The sequence below is a fragment of the Falco cherrug genome, chromosome 3, assembly GCF_023634085.1.
Source record: "Falco cherrug isolate bFalChe1 chromosome 3, bFalChe1.pri, whole genome shotgun sequence".
Classification (NCBI taxonomy): Eukaryota; Metazoa; Chordata; class Aves; order Falconiformes; family Falconidae; genus Falco; species Falco cherrug.
The window spans coordinates 16,961,775-16,989,482 of record NC_073699.1 but is presented as its reverse complement, the minus strand read 5'-3'; the positions used below and the strand labels follow the sequence as shown (position 1 = coordinate 16,989,482).

The 27,708-nt window shown below is 43.4% G+C and overlaps 1 long non-coding RNA gene across 1 annotated transcript; it reads left to right on the top strand.

Moving 5' to 3' along the window:
• Positions 1 to 7,862: 7,862 nt before the first annotated feature.
• On the top strand, positions 7,863 to 17,985 carry LOC114015964 (uncharacterized). The gene is made up of 3 exons (XR_003560171.2): positions 7,863 to 8,020; positions 14,085 to 14,166; positions 17,242 to 17,985. It is a non-coding gene; the product is annotated as an uncharacterized LOC114015964 (long non-coding RNA).
• The last annotated feature ends 9,723 nt before the right edge of the window (positions 17,986 to 27,708 follow it).

Sequence of the window (27,708 nt, the reverse complement as noted above, 5' to 3'; positions counted from 1 at the left end):
ATTAACTCCACAAAATGTTTTAAGGACAAACACAAGCACACTGTCCTTTCAGGAGAAGGCTGAAGTTATTAAACGTTTGAGCCATCCTAATCAGCGAATGCCAAATCTAAACTTGTCACAACTGTACTTATAATAGCTGAACTTTCCACCTCCCCATGAGTGGCCTGTCTCATCACACTTATTCTGCCTGACCTACTTTCCAGCTCCATACCTAAAGATGTTAAAAAAATTTCTGCATCTCTTGAACGAGGACAGAATTAGTTTTTGTAGTGCTGAATCAACACAAAACCAGTCCATGGCTGGGGACCTCTGCCTCCTGCTTCTCACAAAAGAGATTTTTCTTTTGGAGCCCCATTCCACCTGCATCATTCACTGGCTGAGGAGTTTTGTGATGAGGTGGAGATGCAAGGAGCTTAAGACACGTTGCTGAACTGATGCCACGGTTTCAGGGTAAAGAAAACAGGGAAGAAAGGATACTCTGCTGCTATTCAGTATTCTGTAAAAGTGTTCATCCTGCTGCACTGTCTGTATTTGCAAAGGGCTCCAGAATACAAAGCTGCATCTAAGCTGCCAGCATGAAGTTTCAGGGCATAGGGTAAAGCTCAGTCACACTGTCACCCATGGATAGCTCTTGTGGACAGTTCTCTGTCATGGTTTGGGGAAGCCTGGGCTGATGCCTCAGCAGCTGGCAGCCTGACCAAGGAGTGAAGGGGCAGTCTAGCTCTATGGGTATCAGCCGACGTCCCACCCAGGGACAGACTTCAGCCTTTTTCACTTAGTACAGACATAGCTACGGAGACCTGGCATCAGGATACTTAATGACAGCAACATCCTGTGTATTTATTTATGTGTCTGACTATGACAATGATAAATATGGTTATAAAACCACTAACAAATTGCCTTGTTCTTCCCACACTTACAGCTTGAATATATGTCCAGGCAAGTAATTGTACCAGGGACATTCCCTGGCAATGGGCCCAAGTGTCCCATCTCCTACAATTAATCTGTCTTATCATACCAGATGGGTTAGCTGCATCCAACCTGCCTGTTGGGAATGGTCTTTGGACCATACAAGCTTCTAAATTGTGCCTAGGTTTGGTGGGTTTTTTTGGGGGGAATGCTACCTGGCACAGACCCAGACTGTGCTAGGGACCACCAAGTACCCTTGCCTGGGAATGACCCTGGCATTATTTAATTTATTGGAATAGATGTTGCCTGAAAATCTCCCAGTGAGTTCTTGGTGCTACATAATTAATAATATCCCACTAAGGAACAAATCATAGTGCTCAAATGAGGAAGGAAAAGATTGTAATTTCTGCTGTACAGGTCAATAAGATAAAGCCCATAGGGCCAAATCCTGAGAACCTGGTGGGAGTTATGCCTGTAATCAGTCAAGTTTATAAATACTTATTGAGGGTCACACCAGAAGATCCCTATAACGTAGCCAGGATTTTTGGACTGGGTACAGTAGTAGCTTCTCCCACTGAAGGTGCAGTTGGCAGGTTTCGAAGTGTGATTTTGTTCACCTCAGAGAAGTAAGATTTGTCAAAAGGGAAGGCTGGGGCAGGGGCAAGGTGTTCATGCTGATGTAGAACATGGGCTGGTAATAAACAACTGCGCTGCTAGTTAACACAGAGCAGCACAGGTCTCTAGTGTAGACTTCACCTACACGTCAGCACTACTGCCAAATTCTCATTTCCCCCAGCCAAATCTCTTCATCTCTCCATTCCTTTGGTATATAGGCTCTAACACTCTTAAGGTATGCAGATGCAGCTGTGACACAAAGGCTAGACATGGATTCCATCCTCGTTCCAAACACAATGGACTTCTTTCTCAGCAAATACATGGCTTACAGACAGCCTTTCATCCTCACCAGAATTGCTTAACTTTTAGAAACTTTTAGTTTTATCTTTTGCACATGTGTAATTCTACTAAATGAAACAACTACTCTATATAAGAACTGGTTTCTAATGTCAAACTTTTACTGGAAAACCGGGAGGGAGTACCATGTAGCAGTAGTCAGGTCCTTTGTTTCTTCTGCTCTGCTGAACCAGCACTTTGTAATGAGTCTATCGCCAAAGGACAAACGCTTCTTTTTCCTCTCATACCATGATGATTCCCTGTTTTCCAAAGTAAAGCCACGAAGGTGAGGGAGGGGATGTGTGTGTGGGGGGGAACGTGGTCCTCCAGCAACAGGATGCCAGTACCATCTGCTGATAGGAGAAACATGAGTTTAGCCTGGACCTCCCCCCTCAAATCTGTATTCTGTCTGAGACAGTTCGGTGTATTTTTAATTAATTACTCATGTCAGTCAGAGACACTCTGCTAACACCAGTCATATCTTAACAAATGAGCTCCTCGCACCTTTCATAAATATTTTATCTATCAGATTCAGCAAGAGTGGCCCAGTTTTCAGTAAGGGAACACTTGGTTCAGACATCAAGGTCTCTGACTAATGGTGTAAGCATGGTGAGCTTATGTCTCGCATCAGTGTGAGTGTCTGAGAAAAGGCAAGCAGTTTTGCAACACAAACATTTGGAGCAATGTGATTCCCTTCTGGCAGATGCAAAACTAAAAAAATTCATTACATGCCTGGATGCTCTTTGGCCATGGAGCTGCGAATGGAGGCGGATACTGAGTAGTCAGATCCCAAAATATTGATGGACTTCTGGTTGGCTGCAGAGCGTTTGATACTGTTAGCTCACCTTAAGGGCCCTGATTCTGCAAAGCAGATCTTTAGTTTTACACCTTTGCTCCCATCCCGTTGAATTCAACCTTTGTGGTTTACTGTTGAGCTGAGGCCATGTTTCTGGATCTCTTTCTCACCTTAGCTTCAAAAATCATTCCGGCTTTGTCTAGAGCGCAGCTGTGGGTATCTGCAGAGACACTCAAGTTGTCTTTAATAGGGCTAGCACAGGCACAGGCAGGAATTAGCATATTTCAGCATAAGCTGAAACATTGATACCTGAACTAATAGCTAAAATTAGTTCGAACTCTGTGTGTGCTATAAACATGTTACTGACAGATCTAACTGATAAAGCGCATTATCCTCTTAGCTAATTTTTGAACTTACATTAATCAAAATCCTTTTTGAAAATGCATATAATGACTGGCCCTTATATTCCAGCAAAATTCTCAGTAATGCTGTACATAATACTAAAATATTTTCTGAGTGCTACTTTGTGTATTCTTAGTAAAGATGGAGACAAATCTAGGCCATTTAAATGCATGTTCTTTAGTAAGATTCAGCTTTCTGCAATTGTATGAAAAATCTTCAGATGACTGTGAAAGTATTGTTTGCGTATCTAGCACAGAAGACAAGTTACAAGATAAACATCCTTCATTACTCTTCATTGCAACCTCCATACATGGGGATTTTAACAGTTTGTTATCATACATTGAAAACTGAGATCTATAATAACAGTTTTTAGAGATTTTTTTTAACCTTTAACAAAACCACAAATATTAATTTTCTTTTAAATCCCTAAATCATCCAAATTTTACGTGCTGCATGAACTATGCCTATAGGCTAGGTACCCTATGTAATATTGGGTACATTTCATGCAGCTGGTAAAAATAGTAATCACCTTATCACAGTATTGTAGAGCTGTCAAACATTAACTTCACAAGTTTAATGAAAAACAAATCCTAATGACAGGGATAACTTACAAGGACTATTGATGATGAAACATCCTTACTCACCATTTTAACACCATTTCAGTATTAATATACTGCAGGTTGATTACTGTTATTCTTGGAATTAAATGATCTTTGTTATATTAAAATAAATGAATAAACATTGATTTCACTGTTGCGCTTACAGCCTTAATTCTCTGGTGTCTGCTACAGAGTCTGAAACTTTTAGCTAAAACTTCTCAAACCTTCTCTTTATATGGCAAAAAACCTTTATGGATTCTCATGTAATTCAGTATCCCATTCAGACTTCTGATGACTGTGTTGGTAGATTTAGATCTGCCACTGGCGATCTGGGGTGCAGTTTTATGTTCAATTTAATCTGATGTAACCTACTTTCCCCTCTCTTCCCCCCCTCACATATTCCTGCCCCTCCCTCACATAGTGTCTGCAGATCATGCGAATGTGCGTGAGTTGACACAGAAACTAACCACATACAAGAAAAAAAAAATTTGTTTTCTGCTGGTTTAGCAAACAAACTTGTTTCTTTGAGATGATTTTTAGATCTCATGTAAGGAGTGGCTGGGGGTGGTAATGGGCTAGACCCAGGCATCTTCTTTTGGTGGCTGCCTGCTGTGACATTGGGGTAAGTGTAATGTAATGTTGCATCTCTGTGTATTTAACTTTTTTTATCATCTCTGCCTTCCCAATTTGCTCCTTTATTATACCCGCCACAGGATACGAGGCACAAAGGATGTCAAAAAGGACAAAAAAACCTAGAAGTGATGCTGAAATACTAAATGAAGGGAACCAAGCATCCTCTGTTTCTCATACACATCCGTGCTAGAAGCTGCAAGAAAGCCTGTCCCCTTTGCCACCATAGTGATAAGGAGAGGATGCTAGAGGAAGAAATGAGATTTGAAATCTTGAAACCTACACACACATTACTCTTTCCACTGACTGGACTCCAAGGTTGTTGCTCACGAAGAGGGAGACCTGATATGAGGCCGTGGCCAGCCTTTCAGATACCTTTAGTCAACATTAGTGTAGTAAACATATGCTTTAAGCGTGCAGATATGCAGATATTAGGTGGCCTTTAACCAAGATGAGGATTGGTGATAAACAAATATCCTAAGGCTGCTAAGGATTTTAAATGTAGGAGGTTTGAAAAGACTTATTTCCTATTTTCTTTATTCATACTGAAAGCAAGTGAAATGCATGCTCAGACCACATGAAAACTTTAAAGAAAAAAATGGAATTCATAACTGTTAAAGCCGTCGTCTGGCAAAGAAATTGTTAACTCAAGAGTCTGAAAAGATAACAAATATCTGCTGAGATTCATTAACTAGGAATTTTTTATTCACTGCTGCATAGCTCCAATTGTTTTTTAAATGGGCTTGGTATTGAAGAGGACATCTGTCTACTCCCAGATATCTGTTCTAATGGCAGGAGTTTCATGATGTATTCAGAGCCCCCTGGCTGTACTTCCAGAAGTCTTTTCTCTGGGAAGCAGGTCTAGGTTTTGTCCCAAAAGTACTGGCAGACCAAGACCTGGAGCAAATAATACTTAGGTCCTCGGAATAATTTATGTAAATAATTCTCATGGGCTTTCATTTACCTTTTGCTCTCCTGCATGTCTGCCTTTGAAAGTGGCTCATCTTCCAGGAATCCTTTACAATTTACTGTTTTCTGGAAGTGAAGGCCTTTTCAGGCATCTCCTCTTAATGAACTGACAGTAGTTACTTACAAACCTCTAGGCCCACACTAGTGACTGTTTCTTAATCCTTCCTGCAGGCCTGTTCCAGTTGCAATGTATTTTTTTTAGCTGCTTGCTTCATTTAATTTGCCTCTTTGTTCCCATTTGCTGAGTTATTTAATCAAATATGTGCTGCTGAAAAGCATCAGAAATGTGAGCTATTTTGATAAAAATCAACCTTTGTGTTTGGTTTATGTGCTGGGGCTGTGTGTGAGGTTTTAGGTTGTTTTGTGTTTGGTTTTTTTTGTTTTCTTTCTTTTTCCCCTCACCATGTTTGGTTTCCCATTCACAGGAAACCCAAAGAGCATTCACACATAAATTAAACCCTCACTAGAGAACAAGAGGTATTTTCCTCCCACTTTCTAATAGAAAACCAGGAGGAATGCCCACTCCAGTGTATGCAATTTCATACACTGTGTCAATGGGCAGTTGAAAAGAGTTCTTGTAAGATTTGTAGGACACATGCAACCTACATTTACTTTCCACCCAACACATGAAATCCAACCTGACAGCTTTGAGTTACACACAGCCACTAGAAGAAACATCTCTGTGGGAAAATACACACATGAAACCCACTTGAAAAATAAAGTTGGCAATAATCAATTACCTATAAGCCCAGCTCTGCAAAGCTTACTTGTGGGATTAATTCTTTACATGGTACTTTTTAGCACCCAAGCGCTTTATAAAGGGTAGCTCAGTCATCCTCATGTTTTGCAGAAACTTAGGCACACAGTGATATTATCTGCCCGAGGCCACAGAGAAAGTCAATAGTGGAGACAGGATTTGACCCTGGTATTCCCAGCACTTGAGTCTGGGTTTTCCTTTGGAGGCATCAAGTGCCTAGAAGCTTACAAGGTAAGACTCCTTGCTTGCTCTAAGTCTTTATAGGCTCCTTGGGAAGAAACACAGGAAAAATGGTCAGCTACAGGTAGATATTCACTTCACAGGCTTTGCCCAAGAAGACTTCTGTCAAAACTTGTGTAGCCTTTTTTCTGCTTGATGAATGCTTGCAGGGAGCCCAGGCTTCCAGATAATACAGTCCTAGAGCACACATCTCATGCAGAAAGTCCAAAGGGCTGTGCTTTCTAGAGCTTAGAGAGTCTTTGGCACCATGTCACCACAGATGCAGTGAAATGGAGCTGGTGTGCCACCAGGTCTTGGAGCTACTGCTCATCCCATCACTATGCTCTTGGGAGTCTGGAAAATCTGACCATGTCAGCTTATGCTGGAGCATTGACACTTCCAGCCTTCTCTTCCAGGCTCTCAGAAGCCAGCAGCTGCTCTTCTTCAACAATGAGAGTCTGGATTTGGTCAGTCTTTCAAAGATCATAGAATTTCTATATGCAGAAGCACTGGAACCCACTATAGATAGTGAGGAATACTCAAACATTTGCTTATTTTAGTGTTTCCTCTTTTTCCCCCCTCATTTCTGGGCTCCAAGGAAATCTTTCAGGTTTCTACTTCTCTTTTGAAATGGAACATTCTAATTTTTTCCCCTAACTTTTGAGATTTCCCCAGATTTTGATTAGGTCTTAGCTAATTGTAACTGTACCACTGGACTCTGACTAGCTAAGCTACTAACATTCCTGTTCTTACTGTTATTTTACTCATACCCATTTGGAAACTGTCCCAGTGGGCAGTCCATGAGGGAGACCTCTGATGCTAATCACTGAAGTGAAGACCAGGTCAAGCTACTGCTTTAATGAGTTTCCACAGAGTTTCCATGTCGCTAAACACAGAAGTGAGCTGCCAGCATCCTTCCAGCTACAGCAGTTGCTGGCTGCAAATATCTGGTTTAACTCATGAATGCCCTCTGCCTGTTTGTTATTAACCATCTGCCAAAGACAGCCTTCAACAAGAACTGCTGCTGGAAGGGTCTATAGGAAAGGTGGTGTCTCATTTGTACCAGGTTACCCAAAACAGTCCACGTACTTGGTTTGAAACAGACCTGCTGATGGTCCTAAACTGGAGGAGGGAGAACCAACATGAACCAACACATAGCGCTGGAGTTGAGGGATGGTTACCTGCAGCTCTTGAGCAAGGGCAATCAGCAGGGCCAGAGCCAGATCTGGACACAGAATGTGTGGCTATGTCAGGGAGCTCACTGGCAGTCTTGGCTACCTCGGTTTTCTTGCCACTGTACAGGACAGTGGACTTAAGCCACAAGAAATCTGTTGAGAGGGGGAACAGTATGGACACAAACCTCACACTTCACTGCCCGCACAGTAAAATTTTCATTAAAAATTATGCTTGTGTATTTACATCCATAGAACTCCCCATATGAATGCAGAATGAGGCCACAAACACATCCCAGACCTTTGTCATGGTGGCTGGTAATATGATGCGAAATATCATGAAAAACTCAGGTGATGCCTGCCTGATTTTGCTTGGCTGGTGAGAAAGACTAGACAGCAAAAACGAAGTTTCCCTGGTCCTAGCTATGTTCTCAAAGAAGTTGTAAATAATTACCTTCCTCCAGATGCAGTTGAGTGAGCTGAAAATGTCCTGCCCATCAGGAGGTTACTGATGCAGCAGCAGAGCATCTCATGTCCGTTTTCCCCTGCTCCACACTCCAGCCCACTGCAGGAGCGATTGCGGGTGTTTTTTCCTGAAGAGGATTAAGCAGCACAGGTAAGCGCACAAAGCATTCTCCAGCAGAGCTGCTGGCCGGGAACGTGTTGTGTAAAGGCAATGACATTTCAACGGTATCTTACGGTGTTGTAGCTGTTTAGCTGATCCCACCTCAGCCTAAAGTTTTTTTGTAATACCAGTTATACCACCAGTGATCAGCCACTCTCCTTCACTGTGAAACCAGCAGCAGCAGGATCCCACCAACAACCCTCCTGCTGGCTGACGAGCGGGTCATACCCAGCATAATTCATACCAGTGCAGGTTCGTTTCAGCAGCACAATTTTATTCAGGAACATGGGGGTTTTGCACATGTAAGCCAACAGCTGTACTTGATAATCTTTGTAGCCCAGGTTGGGCCCAGAGTATATGCTAATTTGCCCTAGGAAATAAAAATGTAGTTTAGAATGGCTTTTCAAAAGCAGTACTACTTCCACACCCACACACCCCCCACACCCCCCCCAAACCTTCCCCATCATAGTAATATGAAACACATTGCAGCCCAATTTCTTACACTTGTACATACTGAGAGTAGCACCTTTGGGGCCACTGACAAGTATGAGGGGGACTCTTTGTAAAGTGGTTATTTTTGCAGTACAGACCAAAACATTTCCCATATTGCCCTTATTGAAAAAATACTCTCAACTTTGTTTGAGGGTAACACTTGCCCATGACAGAGTGGGGGCTGCAAGGGGGTGGAAGCAGGGCAGCGGTGGAGGTTGCTGCTCCCTGAGGCTAGCGATGTGACAGGGGATGTGGTGCCATCACAGCTTCTTGCTGCCACAGCCGCCTACATGTGAACGCTTTCCCCTGAGCATGGCTCTAGGCAAAGCCACGGTGCCTGTGCAGCACCACCAGCAGCCAGGGTGCTTCATGCTCTGGAGATGTGGGCAGAGACTCCTTGGGGTGCAAAGAAGCACATTACACTTCAAGCTTTTCTATTTGAAGCTTTGTCAAGTACTCGATGCTTATCAGGTTTTCATTGCAGCATGGGGTGTCAGCCACTTCTTCTGGAGACACTTTAAAGTATTATCTCCAGGATCTGATCTCACTCTCTCAAGATCTGGCCAAGATTGCTTTTGCTTTCACTGCAGGGGTGAAAGAACTGCATAGTGTCAAGGGTCTCCTCTTCACCTTATCAGTCCCTCCCACTCCCTCTTAAAATGTGTTTGCAAACTTTTTTTATGAGCAGCCAGCTGGAGTGGAGGAATCCCCATGCAGGGACTTCTTTCTCCCTGTCCAATTGAGACAGAGGCTTAAACCTCTGACTTGTCCTAATTCTCTGCCACTTTCACTCACTGAGAACAGGAACCACTAGATCTGATCTGTGCTTTTGCACAGTGCCCATCCCTGTGGCATCTGAGCTTCCTTTCACTTCTACCTCCTCTAAGATTCCTGCTGGGTTAGTGCTCAGAGGCAACTGTGAGTCATATTCCCTATCAGACATAAAATGGGAGAAGAGCTGTTTATAAAACATCATTTTTATGTGTCACATGAACACTGTGTTGCATATCTCCAAATTATTGTACAGTGGTTGGATATCGATTCTGCTGTTTGAATTTAAATGTCTGCTCTTCTCAGAAGGTCTGCTGACAGAATTTGACAGAAAATGATTACTTAGCTATGGATTTTTTTTGTTGTAACTAACCCACAGAATTTAATAAAATAGTGAGAACTGATTTCACAAGAGGGTTCTAGAACCTGAAAATGGGAGGAGAAATCTTCCCTTAGTAACTTGTATAGGATGCAGATAACTTCTGGATTAGCCTGTTAAATTTGATTTAGGTCCTGATTCAGCAGAGCATTTCAGTACTGCTTACGTTGCTGAAATGAACAGAGATGGATCTGAACACAGGCTTAGAGATCATTACATGTTGGTGGATGAGATTTTTAAAGTTATTTAAATGCTTAGCTCACTAAGCATCTTTAAAAATCTGTCTTTAAATACCTTGCTGAATTAGGGCCCTAATTCCCATTAAATTTTCTGTGGGCTGGATTCTCCAGTTTGCCAAGTTCATTTGTTCCCTTTAGACTTCCTCATGAGGTTTCCCTTGATCAGCTAATGTGTGTTGAAATAGACCTCGTTCTGTCTGCAGTTGGCATTTAAAATTCATTCATTAAACACGTTGGCTAATGCGTTATTAAAGAAACACCTTTTATCCTTCTGTAATCATACTCTTGGTACATCTCTCATGATGCAATAGGTGCTGGGTGCATTTCAAAGGTACACAATTGTGTCTCACAGCATCATGATGTAACAGGCTTCCCAGGTATCATCTTTCCATGCATGAGACGGGGCTGGGATGGTTTGTGGCATGAGAGCATATTTGATATGTTGGCACTGGGTGGAGGAGGAGGTTGATGGTAATGTTGCTGGGAAATCATGCTTGGTTATGGTCCAGTGCTCTTTCCAAAACAGCCACCCCACTGCTGGGGACATCACATAGAACAAGTTGACCAGGTACTTGTGTCTTATGGGCTTACAAGGCTGTGAAAGCCTGAGACACAGACCTAAGGGGTAAAGGGAGTGTGGGGACAGCGATGGTCTCTCTGCGCAGTTCCTGAAGCAGCAGCTCGTCACTGGGACACCAGAAGGTCGGGTGACCCTTGTCTAGAACAGAGGGAAGTGTGCTGTCAGGCCTGGGTGACACCAGAGAGCACACCCATCACCCTGCAGTGCCAACAGGGTGACACAGCCTGTGTGTCCCCCTTGGGAAATTGCTGCCTGTTAATCTCACCCCTCGGTGCCTACGCCTTATTGCTGAGCTTCGGGAGGAATGTAAGTGCTTCATTGACCACAGGGTTGAATTTCACCCGGATTAAATCCCTTTGAAAAACTAAACTGGCTTGCTGATGAGCTACACAGAAATACTTCCTGTCTATTGCATTACCATCTCTGGGTTTCACCCTTTCTGAAACACAAAGCGGTCATGGAGGGATTTCAGACCTTGTGGTAGATGGTAGTGAAAGAAACATTATCCTCCTGCAACACAGGAACGGCTCAGTTGATTTAAGTCAGGTTTGGCTGAAAGAATCTCCATCAGCTTTAACCTCTCATGCAAAAACCTAGCATAAACATGATTGAACATGTTTGAAACTAGAGGAAAGCAGATCTGTGAGAGAAATCTTCATTAGAGCCGCAACTGCACAGAATCTACCACCTCTCCGCATTTGTGCCATTTATCAGTATTTAATACAAATATATACATTGGAGCAAAAGGGAAGAAGAGAACCCCCCAGGACGTGACTTCCAATTAGCAGGGGGTCACATCCCCTGCTGTGATTTGCTATTGGAAAAACATGCAAAAGATAATTGAACATTACACTCTCATCTCCCCCTGCTGCTGGCAGCATTACGAGGAGGGCTGCTCCGGACCCCTTGGGGAGATGGGGAGAAGGGATCAGGCAATTACATGCAGCGCCACATAATAACAGTGATTCATAACCTCATGGCACTAAACTCACTGGGCCAGATCTTTAGCTAGTGCCCGCTGGTGTAGCTTCATTGACTTCAGGAGGGAGATGCTGATTTACGTCAGCTGCAGATCTGGCCCATTTACTTTTTCTCTTTAAGAAAGCGATAAACTATATAGAGGGAGAACAGGATGTGCAGTGCTCCACACGGCAGCCTGATGGGTTTCTGCAGAGGAATGCTAAATAGCTGAGACATACTGACCGCTTTTGCTAAGTAAGATCAGGTTATAGTACCCCTTGTGCCTCCACAAGGTGGCTTAAACTGCGAAATTTGCTATTTTGGACTTGGGATACTCAAAGAAGCCGGAGTGATCTTAGTTATAGTTAAGCACCACAGAGCAGTCAAGGACAAATCACTTTCTGTACAGCTTTAGGAATGGGTTCTTGCTACCAGCATCATCATCTGGAGGTGCTGGCATCCGTAATATTAGAGGAAGTTTCCTTAGTCTGATCATTTTCTTATCCTGATTTGCCTTGGTGTGAGTTGGTTTAAGGGAAGTAGTACAACCTAGGGATTAGGGGTCCTCCTGTCCCAGTCCAGTTCGAGCACTGACTTCCAATGTGACCTTGAGCAAGTCCCTCCATGGTCCTGTGTGTCTGACTCTTTTCCTTGGCTCTTGAGAAGATCTTCTTTCTTTTATGTGGTTGCCTGGGAATTTTCCAGCTTCCTAGGAAGAACAGGCAGCCCCTCTCTGAGACCCAGGCCAGGTACAGCTGTCCCTCCTTTTGGGCTGAGACCACACACAATTCAGCCCAGCCCTGAGGCAGAAGAATTAGCAGGAGGGTCTCGACACTCCTGGGGTACAGAGGTCTGGGACGGGCTGGGGTCTATGCAGCTGTGCCAGGAACAGGGCTGCTGTAGGAAGAAGGCAGCTTGTGATGAGAGCACCAGGGCCCTGGGATCCACGGCCTTTACTCACTCTGTTTGGCACAGGCTGGAGCGAGGAATTTTTAATGACAGGATTTGAAAATGTTAGCAGATTGTACATAGCTCGTGCCTGCTTTCACTAGCCAAACCAGCCAGTAATTTAATTGCATGCGTGGCTTACAGCTAACGTAGGCATGCCTGCCTGTTGCATGCCTCTCAGCCCGGTGCGGGAGGGTGGGCTGGCCCTGGGAGAGGGCACTGGGAAGCCCTGCCGATCTGTGCCGAGCCACGCGTGGCTGCCAGGGCCCAGATTCACCAGTGGGGATTGCATTCAAGGGCACAATTGCTTCCTCCCTTTGACCAGGCTTGATGTGGTTGCAGGAATACATAACCAGCATGTCCGCTGAACTCTTTTCCTTTTTATGTGGCTTCCTGTTCTAGTCCCTCTGTATTGCAATGCTGTAAGCTCCTTGAGGCAGGGACCATGGCTATATGTACCTTTGCTAAATGCTAATGCACTCGTCATGTTGCTGCCTGAGTGAGCAAGATTGCCGTAGTGTGAGCTGGCTTCAAAACTCGGTGCTGAGCTCTGTCTCACTTTCTCAAAGACTCAGGTGGTGCTGGGGTTGAAGTTGCCTGTACTGGTGAATTGGAGTGAAATATGCTGATCTGCTCTGTACTGCAACAGCACCTGAAGGGCTAAAAGCAGGAAGAACAGAACTCGGTTTTGTCAGCTCTGCACTTATGAATCATTTTTTAATCCTTAATAAAACTTCTATCGGCTTAGAAATCTTGATACTTTAAAATAACTAATGTCAGGTTGTTTCAGTTGCTGCCCCTTCACATTCATGCCTTTAGGCATTCATTCCTTGTCTTTGCCGCCCTGTATGCTGCAATCTCCTGACCATGAAACTTTAGGCTTTATTTTAACAAAGAGTGAGATTATCCACAATCCCATGACTCCAGGACCTGTGTGATCAAGGAAAAAGCATACGCCACACCACAAAAAAGCCCTGTGCTTGTCACATTAGCATTTGCTGCTGTTAGAGAAGGCCTAGGGAAGAACTAGACCCAGGCTAGGGAGGGATCCTGGCAAATGGTGGTTCCAAGATTTTTATTAGTGTCCTGTAGTAGGTGCCTCAAAATTAAGCTTCTTAGTGCCATTTTGAAGCATAGAAGTGCTATTATTTCCCTTTCACAGCTGGGAAACTGGGACACAGACACAGCTAACAGCTTGCCCAAAGTCACTCAGGCAGTCTACAAAAGAGAGGAAAAAACAAAACAAAACAAAACAAAACAAAACAAAACAAAACATGTCTAAATCCTGGGTCAGGGTCCTCATCAGTGAGCAATGAACTGGAGGTGAGTACCACCGGGTTAGCCTCTGCAGGCTGAGTTAGGGTTCAGTGTAAGGAAGCAGCCAAATGTGTGGCTGTCTATCTGGAGGGTATTTGCACTAATAAAACTGCTGAGTCTGGAAAGTTGAGTATTTTCCCGTGTGATTGCTGGTGTTTCATTTTCTGGTCATGGTGGGAACAGCCTTTCTGGTTCTTAATGGAATTAGTAAAACATCCAAACATTTCATAACTTTAATGGCTGTAGAAGTGGGAGAAACTCCAGCTGGTAGGAATAGAGATGGCTCCTGGTTTTCCAAGTCAGTTTGCCCTTTCTTTCGTGAGCTGCTTTATTTTATTTTAGTAACCTGCTGTCTTCTTTCTGTTTAAGTCTCGACGGAAAAGAAGGAGAGAGCAGGTAAACAGAGGTGCAAAGTCATCATCTCTAAGAAACACCCAAGAAATAAGTACAGGTAAGGCAATTTGCAACGTCGCAGTCTCCCGGGACAGGGCTTTCCTTAACGTTGACCTGTGTTGAATCTTCCCTTTGTGCTTTCCTGCAGCCAGTAAAGACACGGAGTCCAGGCTCTCAGCCGAACTGCAGCTTGTTCCTGCCTCCTTATCTCCATCTGTTACCCCTTCCCTTATTCTTGCTTGGCCAGTTACTCGCAGATCTCTGGCCTGAATAAAGGACAGCCCCTCCCCAGCTCTTTGTGGAGCGGGATATTTCCTTCTACACACACTTCCCTTTGAAGAAAACACTAAGTTTTAAAATTACCTGGCACATGCACACAGTAAGGCTCCTCTCCTGCAGAATGAGCACCCAGATCAACGTGTGCCTGATTTTTTTCTCTCCCAGCATTGCACATGCATTAAATATGCCCATAAGAAACATACACCCACTGCATCTGTGTCTGTGCACACAGGTTGGATGAGTATCCTTCTATTTGTTTGAATCATGGAAAATTCACATTTTATTGTTTTGTGAAAATACATTTCCTATGTCCTTTTATGCAGCCAATAAACAACTAGTTAGTGAATCCATGGGCTAGTGAAAGATGGGGAGTTGTAGTGACTAGGCATCAAGCAGGAATTTAGGAATGCTGTGCTCTGTGTTAGCTCCCACACTGAGTCATCTGCATCCTCTTTGGTAAATCACATGGAGGACTGAAAAGAGATGCTCCAAATCACCTGTAAATACAGTATGTCCCCCAATGCATCCCCCTCCCATTCACATAACTCCTTCACACTCTGTCTGCAAGAGGCCTGTATGACAAAGCCTGTATTTTGGGTTCCCAAAATCCTGCATAGGGATACTTTGATCCTGCCTGAGGCAATGCTTGCAGGCACCCCCTGTGGGAGACAGGCAAGCCTGGTCTCAGGGACGGTTTCAGCCACCTTTAGCAGACCAGTGCAAACATAGCCATTAAGTTCTTCTATTTGTAAAACAGGAATAACATCTCTTAAAAGCATCGTGACACTTTTTTGCTAAGTGTTTACATGTTCTTGGTGTATCTCGCTCTGGAAAGAGCTCCATGGAACATTTTGGAAGGGGAGAGGATTGCTGTACAGTATAACAGAGTGTGACAATGGGTAGCAGAAATGGGCTCTGAGTATTTGCAAAGAGCCTGTGATGAAAGGAGAGATGGAAGTGCAAAGTATTATTATTCTAATGACACCCGCCTCTCGCTGAGCTGTGCCTTGTGGAAGTGTGTGAACTTTGGAGCATGCCCTGATGAATGTGAACCATGACAGCTCTCAGGAGATGTAGGGGATGCTGGCAACAGTTTAATCAATTATGACAGCAATGGTAAGATCTGTCCAGATTAGAGCACTTCAAAAACTACAAAGCCTCAGGCTTCTCTGTCTAGGTTTTTTCGAGAGCGGGACAATGAAGGAAATGGATTGATTGGGGTCCTTTGAAATGTAGTAATACATCTGCTGGCTTAAATGCAAGACCAGCCAGATAGTGTTTTATCATCTGAAGACACAGGATGGTACAGGAGGTAGTGCTGTGAGTTTTACAGTTATGCCTGCCTGCAAATGGGCTAGATATGATGTTTCCCTGGAAGAAGGGTGGGTTATCTTGAACGTGTTATTGTAAAATAAGACAGGGATGAAGGAAAACAAAAGGAAAACATCACACAGAAAAGATCTTTTGGGGAATGGGTAACTGCAGAAACATCAGATCAAAGGAAGACATTTTCTGTTAGGAATCAAATTATCCTCTTCCTGTCCAAGTCAGATGGACCCATTTGAGGAACAGATAGGCAAGATAAAGCCTCAGCCAGAGTGATTTTATCTCACTCTCAAGTGTGTGTGCACGTGTGAATCTCAAATAAACACAGCATCAGAACACAGAGTTATGGAGCACAATGAATTACATGAGCATGCACGTGTTTTTGCAAAAGAAACAAACAAACTAAAACAGGTAAGGCTTGAAATTGCCAAATCAGCAAATAAGAATGAACACATCACTATTGCAACAGTATTTCCTAAATATTGTCCTCAAAAGCAAGTCACAGACTGCATAGGGTATTCAGATAGGTGACCATTTCAGGGTACGTTAAGCTGATCAAGTCATCGGAAGCCACCGATCCTTTTAAAGGGGTTCACAGGTAGCTCCTCAAAGAGCCACCCAGACATTGCACGGAGCTTCTTGTTTCACGCTGGCAGTAGTGGCTGTGTGCAGGGATGTGTCCTACGCAGCGGCTCTGCTGCACAAGGATGAGCCAAACCCTGGGGCCCCCTTGCCCCCAGTGCCCAACCCTATTTTCTGTAACTGCTCCTGACCATTAGTATTGCTCCCTGCTGCCAGTGCACGGCATGGCCTGGTTCTTAGCAATAGGAAATGTGAATCAGATGTGCAGGATTGATCCCTAGCCATGCAGCATGTTGCCACTATTTGCCCGGTGGCCTGGCTGTGCCCCTTACGTCTTCAGTGATGCGTGGCACCTTGTTTGCACTGCAGTGACTCCCTCTCTGCTGGTGTCACCCACAACATTGCTCCATCACGGCCTGATGTGGCAGAGATGGGGACAGAAGTCAAGCATGCAGGTCTCATGCCTGGTGTGTGAAGCCTGGCAGGTCTTACGCAGTCAGGTTACAAGAGCGAGAGCTGGAAATAACCTTGTAGCTGTACAATTAAGTGAGCAAACAGGGCTGGGCTTGTTCAGGAAGCAATGCACTTCGACTTTTGAGGGAAGAGCAGCTTTGCCAAAGCACCTCCACCTGCTCCCTCTGTTCCAGTGTTGATACCTCACCTGAACCCAGAGGATCACAGCAGACCTGTGGTTTCGACAGCCCTGCGTACATTGCAGGAGAGTTCACGCAACAAAGACATGATTGCCTGCTACTGTACTGTGCTGGGGTGGATTAAGCAGGGGATTAGCAGTGCAGCCCTGGCTTCAAATGCTGCTTTGGAGGTTGGTAGCAGCCCAGTTTACAGCTCTTCTTCCCTGTGTTAGGTGGGACTCTGGGGAGCAACTGTTTGGGTTTGACTCTCATTGTGCAGCCTCAGTGACATGACAATGTTTCTGTTTCCTCAGGAAAATGGGGATCAATAACACTCACTCACTTCAGCAAAGCACCTTGAGGTCAGCCTGTGAGAGATGCTGGAGGAGTGGAGACTATCATTCATTGGTGTGGACTTGCAGCCCACTGCCTACTCCATGGAACCTAAGCCACAGCTGGTAAACACAGCATCAAATGTGATTTCTTTGGCATTCTTCTCTAAAGCATTGACAGCCTTCCTTCATGTATATTGTTTGCAGTGACCTTCTGTGCTTTGTCTTTGTTCATATACCAGCTCAGACAGGGCTGGCTTTATTATCCAGCAGGGCCCCTGGTGTGAACACGAGCACCTAGAACGGTGCTGATGGTTGGTAGGACATTAGAGTACACCATAGCAGACCCTGATCCATGTACAATAAAGGGACCTAAGTAAAAGTGCTGGGCAGATGGCTGACTGCAAGTGCCTGACTTTGATGTTGCAACAACTTCTCCCTCTTTATGGCATAAAAAGGCACAGTCTGGTAGTCCTAAATACTAGGCAATGAATCACCTACTTAATGACTGTAATAGGCAGCCAGAACACAGTCCACAGCCTTTTGGGGTCTGTCCAGTGTCTACTTGCCTGTCTGTAAGCACACATCTAAAAATAATAATTGACCCCTGATTCATAGGGTCAGTACTTTTACATACCTACATTTTTATGATGAAAAAGGAAAAGTGTTTTCTTCATGGGGTTTAATTTACAAATTAAACTGGAAAATTGTTGAACTGGTGTTACAGGAATAAGCAGGGTATAATTTAAAAAAGTGAATAATCCTGAAAGTGTGTTTTCTTTGTCTTTTTTTCCCCCAGCCTTGCTGTTTTACAGATGTGTAGTCACTTTAAGAAAGTTAATTTGTCACCATTGTGAGAGAGGTTTTCACTGTTCATGCAAACGCCAGCTGCCACCCAGCTGAGTGTAAAAGAAACTTCATTTCCACCGTGAGTAGAGACCTGTCCTGAGGACCCAAGTGAAACATCTTTTGCATCCTGCTCAGTCATTAAAGAAATACAGAGGCCACTACTGCATGTGGTTTATCACCATTCAGGACGGCAGGAGGTTGCCCCACAGACATATCTCCATGGAAAAGCCCGAGGTCTCCTTCCTTATCATCTATTAAAACATGGCATCTTCTCTGCCCTAACATACATGTTTACATCCTAGTTTGGAATCCGGCATCATGACTTCCTAAAGCTTTCTTAAAGTACCTTCTACCATCATTACCTGAGCTGCAGTCTCCTTCCTTGCCTCTGATATGAAGAAATTAGTGATCACCAAGTCTTTCTCCTTCCTGCCACCTTCCCCAGCCATCAGCGAGGTTACGCAGAATGATGGCTTTTCTTCCTCTGCAATTGTGCTTTCCTGGACAGGGCTAAAAAGGCAGTTAGATGGACCTTGCGCCCAATTTTCCTTCCCATTGATACCATGGAGTGGGGAGTAGGGAAGGAAGCTGCTCTCCTTGTTTTGCCATCTTTGCTCTTGCCCGTTGATGGCCACTCTCACTGCCTGAATGCTGAGCTGAGACCATGTTACTGTGTCCTTTCCCCCACCTGACTCACTTCTATCTCTCATTCCACAGTCTGTCTCTCACAGCCATAATTACAGGCCTGACTTTGCACGTGGCTCTGGAAGCTAGATGGCTTTGGGTTTCTCTGGGGTTGTATGATGTTGTGGACAGAGATTTTATTAACTCTCATTGCAAAAATGACTGAGCCAAACCATCCTTTGAGTGTTCACAAACCTGGTTGTAAAGATGCTATAGCCTCCAGAAGAAGTGTGGACACTCCATACTTGCCCAGCAGTACTCCACCATGCTTTCTACCTTTGCTTACCCCCAGATTTCCACCACTTCCACAAAAAAGAAGTAGTTCCACAAAGAACAAGAGGACTGCAGGAGGGTCAGCAAGATCTGATGGGTCTTTTGAAGCCCGCCTTGCCTGTATCAGCATAAAAAAGGTATCTGTATTAGCATAAAAAATGTATCTCATCAGCTCAAAAGGGTTTGAAACACCAGGTCTGACCTCCCAGAGTTGCAGTTGCAATGGAAATGGTGGGCTGAGGATGGCATTCGGAGTGGTTCAGGCAGGTCTGTGAGGTGAAAGGTGGTCTTTGTTTAAGAGCACTAAGTCCCTCCACAGACACAGCCTGACTATTTATTTATTTATTTGTTTCCTGGTGAGATCTTTGGAAGATACTTTTTTCATTAAAGTGATTCATAGTCTTGTAGATATGGAGCTTTCATGAACAAGAAAGCTGGGTTTTTTTCCAGCCAGTGATATGCTAAGTTTTTCCACAAGAGGTGACAAAACCCAGAAACTTTTGAGGAGAAATTTTACTCCGTAAAAAAAATAAAATAAATATCTCTATCTTTGTCTGCTGAAGACAAGACTCACAAAAAGCAGAGAACAGTACAGCTGCAGGTTCCTAGGAAACAAAAAAATACCTTTATCTCGCCAGTGCCTACTGTGGAATCTGGCATCTTTCACCAGGCTGAGATATATGAAGGGCATCAGAGTCAGTAGCCCACAAAGAATACACAGGGGCACTAGCTTTAAATGTACCTGCAGAGGGAAGGATTAAACTTGGCTTGTATGATTAATCTAAAAGACTTCTGATGTCTTAGTACCCTTCTGACACAATCTAGTCACATTTATTTAGATCTGACTCAGATGTGTGACTATCAGCCACGAAATCAGCGGCATCAGTTTTGCAGCACAAAGCATGACCTGCAGCTCCTAATTTTTTTCTGGGCAAACTCCAGATCCAGAGCAGTTCAGCTTCCTGAGAACTGACAAGGTTGGAGCATAAAACAATCTGTCTGCTGGCTTGATGGAATAAAACCTGAACAACTCTTTACAAACACCATCCTTTGAGAGAAAGGGTCAGGAGTACGCATTAGGTTCACAGTCCTGCCTCTCTGCTCATTGTAATAAGCAAGCAAGCTTAGGACGAGCATAGGTTCAAGAATAGGATTGTCCTCACTGGTATAGAAATAGTTACATACATAGACAAGCATTAAATAAGCTCTTTTTCTTTCCTCAAACAAGCCTGTTAATTTCTGATATTTGTTTGGGTCTGAGGTAGTTAACAGCATAAAGGTGAAATCCCTAATATGTAACAGATTGATGCTGTGATATTCCAGAGGGCAAGTGAAGTTTTACTGTTTGAGAGTGGGATGTTCACTCATGGAGATCCTGGCAGAGCTGGTTAATTTTTTTTTTTTCACCCACTGAAGTTACCGCTGCAAAGGTTTTGCAGTAAGGGGAGGAGCTCTTGCGCTCTGCTCCTCTTAATATTTGACTACATCACAGTCTATGAGTGACCTATTAATTGATTAGCTGCAAACTGCTGAAATGCCAGGTTTTTATACGTGCATGTAGAGAAAACAGGGAACCATATTCAGGTCAGGTTTTAAGGTTGCGCAGAGGTCTGCAGTGGTAGATTATCTGCAGACAGTGTCTAGGGGAATTATGTACGTTGGGCATTGTGGTAAGTATCAGTCTTAGAAAAATGCTGGTTAACGTTTGAAATTCCTGGAGTCATGTCGTTTTCTACCATAATGCATAAAACGATGTGTTCTATTGCAGCTGTGCAATTTGGCTTTGGTAAAGATGAATACACATTTCTAATGACCCTTATCTACCTTGTAAATGTTTAGCTCATTAGAAGATGAATCTCAATAGTGAGGGAGACAAGCTAGGTGACAAGTCTAACTGTGCTGATGCCATAAGATGAAACTTGATAATGTGTAGCATCTTGCAAAGAAGGAATAGCTAAAATTTCTTCAGACAAATAATACAGCAGATTGATTTAGATTTGGAATAAATCAAAGTGATTATTCAAGCTAAATTGGTTGAAGTCTAACAGCCAAGTGAAAGAGATGGAAACAGATGCTAGAAGGATACATTAAGGTGAAATATCTAAAGATGTGAAAATATTGCAAGAAACTATGAACTAATTCACTTACACATGAATTTAAGGGAAAGACTTAACATTGTTGGTGGGACCTGGCAGGAGCCAGATGCCAGATGAGAGAAGATGAGACAGTGAGGGTCTGTGACCCTCAAGGTGACAGATGATGGGGTAAGCCTGAGGAGAGTTTTTCACCTAAGGATAATCATTTGCAGTTCAGTAGAAAAAAAGTAACCATGTTTGTGCCCTCTCTGTATTTTTAGCCAGGTACAGAACAGCAATTTTAATGTACTGAGACTTGAGCAAATGATTTGCAGCTCAGCTTTCCTGAAAGCAGCTCCATCTCTGTGATGGATACGTGATATTTCACTAAGTCAGGGTTGTTTTTTGGGAGGTCTTTGCAAGGCTGGTGAGTGTGAAAGATTTTCCATATGTAGAAAGCCTAGGGAGCACTTCCAATGGGTTGGTAGAAGATAGCGGAGAAAAGTGAGCTTACGTTTTACAGACACACATTTGCTGTAGAGGGATTTGCTCTTTGAACAAGCAGGATCTTCTAAGTGGGCATATCAGTACCAGCTAACAGACAGGAGGAGAGAGACAAGAACTTGACTGAAGCATGCAAGGTTTCAAAAGGAAAGGAAGATCTCTGCCATGACAAGGTTGCCCTTTCTATTCTTCACCAGGACCTCTGATACACACTCTTCTCACTTATTATGAGCAGTTGCTGTTGCAGCAGCTGGAATGAAAGATCCCTTCCATGCAAAGCATTTGTATTGCTGTATGAACAAAAAATCTTTATTTAAGAAAGGTGTGTGGGAATATCCTCCCTGGCTGAGAATGACTGGGTAAGACAACTTGTGTATGGATGGAAAATATTTACCCAGGCCTAGCACTGGTGTCCCTGAGGTTGGTGGGAGTTTTGCTAACTTTGGGAGGACAGAACCAGGTTTTGTGATGGCTCTCTGGGGCTGGGACAGGCAGAGTACAGTGGGACTGAGGTATTCTGGTAATGTGTCACGTTGTTTTAATCAAGAGACTTGCATCATTCTAGGAATGGAGATGTTTAGTGAAGGGTGGAGTGCCTCAGATAAATAAGCAACTGAAACTTGGGATGTTCATCCACCCCTTATCTGAACTAGCCAGATCTCTTTGTTGTGCAAAATGGGGCTGGAAAGCTTTTGAGGATAAACTTCCTTCTGGCATTTGATATTCTCTGCTTCTGCTTCAGCTGCAGGCACGAAATCAGCTTCACACCAGTGTCCACTTTTCAGCTCTTTGGTTAGGGCCTTCACCTCCTTTTTCCCCATGTGCCAACTGCTATGAGACACTGGCAGCAGCTATAGCTACTGGTGGAACCAAGTCCTTTCACATCCCCAGCACCTTCCCTTATACCTCTGAGTGGGGCCACTGGCTCCAAAGTCAGTTACAGCAAATTTCAACAAGATCGCCTTTGTGGAAACTAGGAATCCCACCTGCACAGGGTCTTTATTACTAAGATGCTGAGGGAAGTGAAGCAGGATGAATTCAGTTCTGTCCAGGACCTGCTGCATGGTCATGAGACACCATTTTTGTGTACTTAAGTTTTTTTACAAACATTTTCTTTTCACTGAACTTAGATGTGGTATTACTAGTAAGCAAGATATTCAGTTCAGCATAAGCTAATAACATTTTTTTTAGGCTAATGACTGTTTTGCTCTGTAGGTATCTGTCGTAAAGCTGACGTTCTGAGACAGTGTTTCTGTTGGTTTGTGTTTCCCAGATATTTAAAAGACAGGTCTGGATATGCAATCCTATGCTGAAGTGTAAAAGTTAAGGGTTTTACATATCTAGATAGTTGATTTATGGGATAAATAAGTTCTCAGAGGATCAAATTATCTAAGCTAAAGCAAGAAACAGAAGTCCAGTTAAGACAAGCTTAAAAATATGGCCCTGGAAAATGTCTGGATGAAATTTATTTGCAGAATAAATTTCCACCATTTGCAGAAGGGTCACTGCTATCACTTTATTACTGAAAAGTCAACTGCCCTTACAAGTGTTTTCATCTTCAGTGGCTGAAAACTGAACTTCTCTAGCAAGTGTATTGTAGACAAAAATCCTATGTTAGAAAGAAAACTTTTTGTCTGCTGGATTTTGCACTTTCTGACGAAGTGCTCTTTTGTAGAAGACTGACTCCTTTTGTAAAAATAGGTTGTTTATCTGAAAACACATTTTTGTTTTAAAAAAGTTTGATGCACCCAAGGTCAAGATCTGCTGTAAGATCTAATCCTTCCTGTGTTCATGCTTGACTGTTTGCAGCAACATGCTTCTGGGTTTCCAAAAGTAGCAAAAACTGCAGGGCCACTTTTTATGGCTGTTTGGAGAGGGGTTTACTTAGCTCTCTACACTATCAAATGACTCAAAAAATCACCATATGTCAGATTAGATCAGCTCAAAAATTACAGCCAGGAAACCACTGATAGCTTTTCTGGAGTTCCATGGAAGTTTACATAACTGTCATTGCATGTCATTTGGTTTAGCAGCTGCAGGAAGACCCTGGTCTCCAATAAACAGACATAATTGATTAATAGACTGTATCTGTGGCCACTGCAGTTTGTTCTGTGCGCTGAGATCTGCGCACCCAGGTCTGGATTCCTGCTGCTGAAGACACAGTTTATGCATTCATTTAGTTTAAAATCTGTATCTGCTCTGAAAAATTGTGGTGAGTCATTTGAAGAGCCCAGATCGATTAGGCCACATGCACATGTTGATAGGATTAATAATTCAGGGTGAGCCCAACTAAATCTGTGGCAAAATTTCCTTTGGCTTTTATATGACTTGGAGGTGGAAAGGATGGGAAGGTTCTTTGAGTCCACTCCCTCTGCTCAAGTAATATTGCAGGTTTCCATGACTTACTTGACTGGATCTTATAATAAAATCTCACCAGTTTTCTTATGTTTTCAAAAACTTCTTTCCTCTGATGGCTACAGAATCCTTTGCTCCGGTTGCTGTGCCCACAATCATCCTGCAGCTTAAATATTTTGTGCATGGCATTTATCACTTGGGATATTTAGATACAGCAACCATATTCTGTGTCAGCCTTTGTCCTGTGAAGCTAAACAAAACCTATACATCTCTTCTCCTCTTGCAAAACAGGCTTGCCATGTCCCTGGCCAGTTCAGCAGCCTTCCTCTGCACCTATTTCCTCGTGAATTCTCCTTTCTTGAAAAGGCATGACCAGAATCGCCTGCAGTGAATTTTCACAGGGCTGCATACACTGTTACCATTGCCCTCACCTGACAAGCTCCTTTAAACACAGATTATAAAGATGCCCTTGCCATTTCCAAGGGCTAATTTTGGGGGTGGATGCATCCCAGAGGCAGGCAGCCGCACCAAGAGAGCTCTGCCCCTTCTTCCCCCTGGGATTACTTCAGTGAATGCCTTCATTTTATGGCTTTTTAGAAGTGAAAGGCAGGATCTTGAAGGCCATGACCCTGGGGGAAAGGAGTGTCCTATCTCCTGCCCGTGACTGGCCCAGGATGGTAATGTTTGCAAAATCCAATTTTTATGGGGCTTTTGTGACATGATGGAGGGCAGGCAGGGCGGTGGGTATATATATCGTGCCATGCTGTTGTTGTCGTGGTACACCCAGTGAAGGGTGGCACCCTGAAATAAATCACCTGGGCTCCAGCAAAGTCGATACAGCAGTTTATACCAGGTAAAGACCTGGCCCCTGGGCTTGGGGTCACCCTGGAGAAATAATATATTTTCCTGGTGTCCTGTCTTTCTCAACCTCTGTCAGCACAGGGGGAGACAGCTGGGCCGGGGGGGGTGTGGGTGGGGAGTGGGGCTATCAGCAGAGCTGCCGTGGTTTTGGGGCAGACAGCCTTTTTCCTGGAATTTTCATGGCTATTATGTATAAAGAACCCATACTGTAACTTCAGAAATAAAGTTCTTCAATATTTTTTTTTTGTCTTCCCCCCCCCCCCCCCCCCCCCCCGCCCCTTCTCTTTGCCACAGCTATCTGTATTTGACAGCGAGCAAGACAGTCACCGGGCTGTTTGGCCCGCTATCTTGGTTGCCGTGTGCAGGCTGACTCAGGACTCCCACGATCAGGCCGGTGGCTGTACTTGTTACAGCCCACCAGCCCCTCGTTGCCTTGCTGAACCTGTATGGCCTTTGGAGTCCTTCACTCCCAGGTCTGGCTGATGATGTTTGAACAACAGGAAAATATGCTCTCATGTCACCTAAGCAGTAAGTGTTGCAAACTTTTGAAGAAAGCTCTTTGTGCAGTACCAGGTAAAAAACCCAAAAAGCTATGCAGTTATAATGTACCCTTCATATCTCAGCATCTTCTGAATTTTCCGAGGATATCAATAATAAATAAAATGTCTTCAAAGCTATCTCCTTAGAGCAATTTTAGTACATTTAAGACATGCAGTAAAACATTCACTATGACCCACGAAATGCATATAGAAATAGATATATATTTGCCTGTGGGAGTACATTACATTGGTAACTGAAATAAACTTTTCTTTTGTATAGACTTTAAAGGAAATAAAGTGATTATTAAAAACCTCATTTAAAATCCATCAGTAAATAAAAAAGAACATACAATTAAAATGTATTTATATAGATATTCTTTACTGGAAGGATTCTGCATAGGCAATGGAGGTAGCTGGTGTAAACTGGTGCTTAGAGATCCCTTTTGATAACATCCTAAATCACTGCAGAGCTAGACACAACATCCAGTTATTCGGTGTGCTATGTTTGGGCCCATTCTTTAAGTCTCTAATTCTGCCAGGTTTTCCAGTTATAAAAGAGGGCAGTTCAGTAAACAGCAAAACTGAACAATGGATAATTTGCTTTTTTTGGGAACAGAAGATTTGCTAAGAATATTGGTCAGAATACAAATGTTTAACAACTTGAGACAAATTTGTGGAATAATCTAACTGATAAAAAGCAACAAAGTATTTCCTTTAAATATCACACCATATCTTTTTAGTAGTTATATGTTGCAAACATTTTGACTTTGCAGTTGAATGTGGCCTTTCAGTTTAGAAATTAACCCTGAAAAGAACTCTGAAAGGGGGAAGATAATAAAAAAAATACTGCAGTTTAGATAAAGATTTTCTGAGTAATACAAAGTAGTATTTTTGAGGAGTTTAGTGGGGTTTTTTTGTTGTTTGTTTTTGTGGGTTTTTTTTTTTCCTTTTGGATTGGTTGAAATGGGAATTACTTTAGCCACTGATCTGGAAAAGAAAAAAAACCAATCAACAAACGCAGTTTTAATGGCTTATAATACTTCCTTGAGTAAAAATCTGGAAGATGAAGCTTCAAAGTTCTCCTTATATTATTAAACATATCGAAGTCTCATGTTACTCCTAAAGCAGTTCCATGTTACTCCTAAAGCAGTTCAGCAGATGTACAAAAATAGTTAAGCCTTTCTTGTGAAAAATTCAAATTATGACTCCAATAAGACATAGATTTATTGTGTTTTACATGTACATTAGTCTGTACCTTCACAGTACCCATAGATAGGTAGGTGATGGTGCTGGACTGATGGATATACTATTCTTTTTTCATGGAGGAAATTTTTGCCTTAAAGCTTTAGTTTGGATGTAAGTTTTCCAAGCATTTACAGATGGAAGTATTACTTATTTTATTTGTTGGGGTTTTTTCCACAATTGTTTCTGATGTCTTCTGCATACTCCTGGAGTGGTAGCCCTTCTAATTGCATAAGGCTCCTTGTGGTGAGGTTCCTATTCAGCTGAAATTGATGTAGTTGCATTTTCCCTGGTTGTTTCTGCTGTCTGATGGCTAGATGAAATATGTGAAGAAAGCACCCCGTTGCCCCAGTGCTTCCAAAGGCCTGTGTTCAGGCTCGGTGATAAGATTCCTCTCCCTGAGAACGTGCTGTGGGTGTGCACTGAATCCCAAACCCCAGCTGCTCACACTTTGTGGAGGGGGCAACATAAATAGAGAAAAGCCATAAAACAGCGTCCAATGCCCTGGGCAAGAGCTGGAAGTTGGTTGGTGTTGATGATGAGGGGCCCAGGTACCATCACAGTGACCCTCCAGCTGGATGTGCCTGCAGCGAGATGTTGGTAACAGAGTCTGGTCTGTGTACAAATGCACAGGGAACACAGGACTCAAAGGTCATTTATTTGCCCATGGCAGGGCCCCGCTGTTCTCTCCTTGTCCTGATGTGAACTTCTGATTATCATGTTGCATGCTTTGAAGTTTATTAACTTCTTTAGTCACCCTGTGCCCCTGTGCATAAAAATACATGTGTGTGAGCACTGCTCCTCCAGCCAGGCTGGCTCAGACAGTAAAGCAGCACCAGCGTGAGAGATGTGGAGGTACAGACCATGTGCCTGAGAACATGCAGGTTTGTATAACAGCATCTCACAGACTGGGCTGTGGAGGATATTTAAAGAGCTCCTATAACGCAACAGCTTAGCTGGGGCAGGGGAAGGAAAGACCTTCCTGTTCACACCCAAACTGGTTTGCTTTGGGAGATCTCTCGTCTCCTAATCCTGCAGTGCTGGGAGGGGATGCAGCTCCTGCCCCA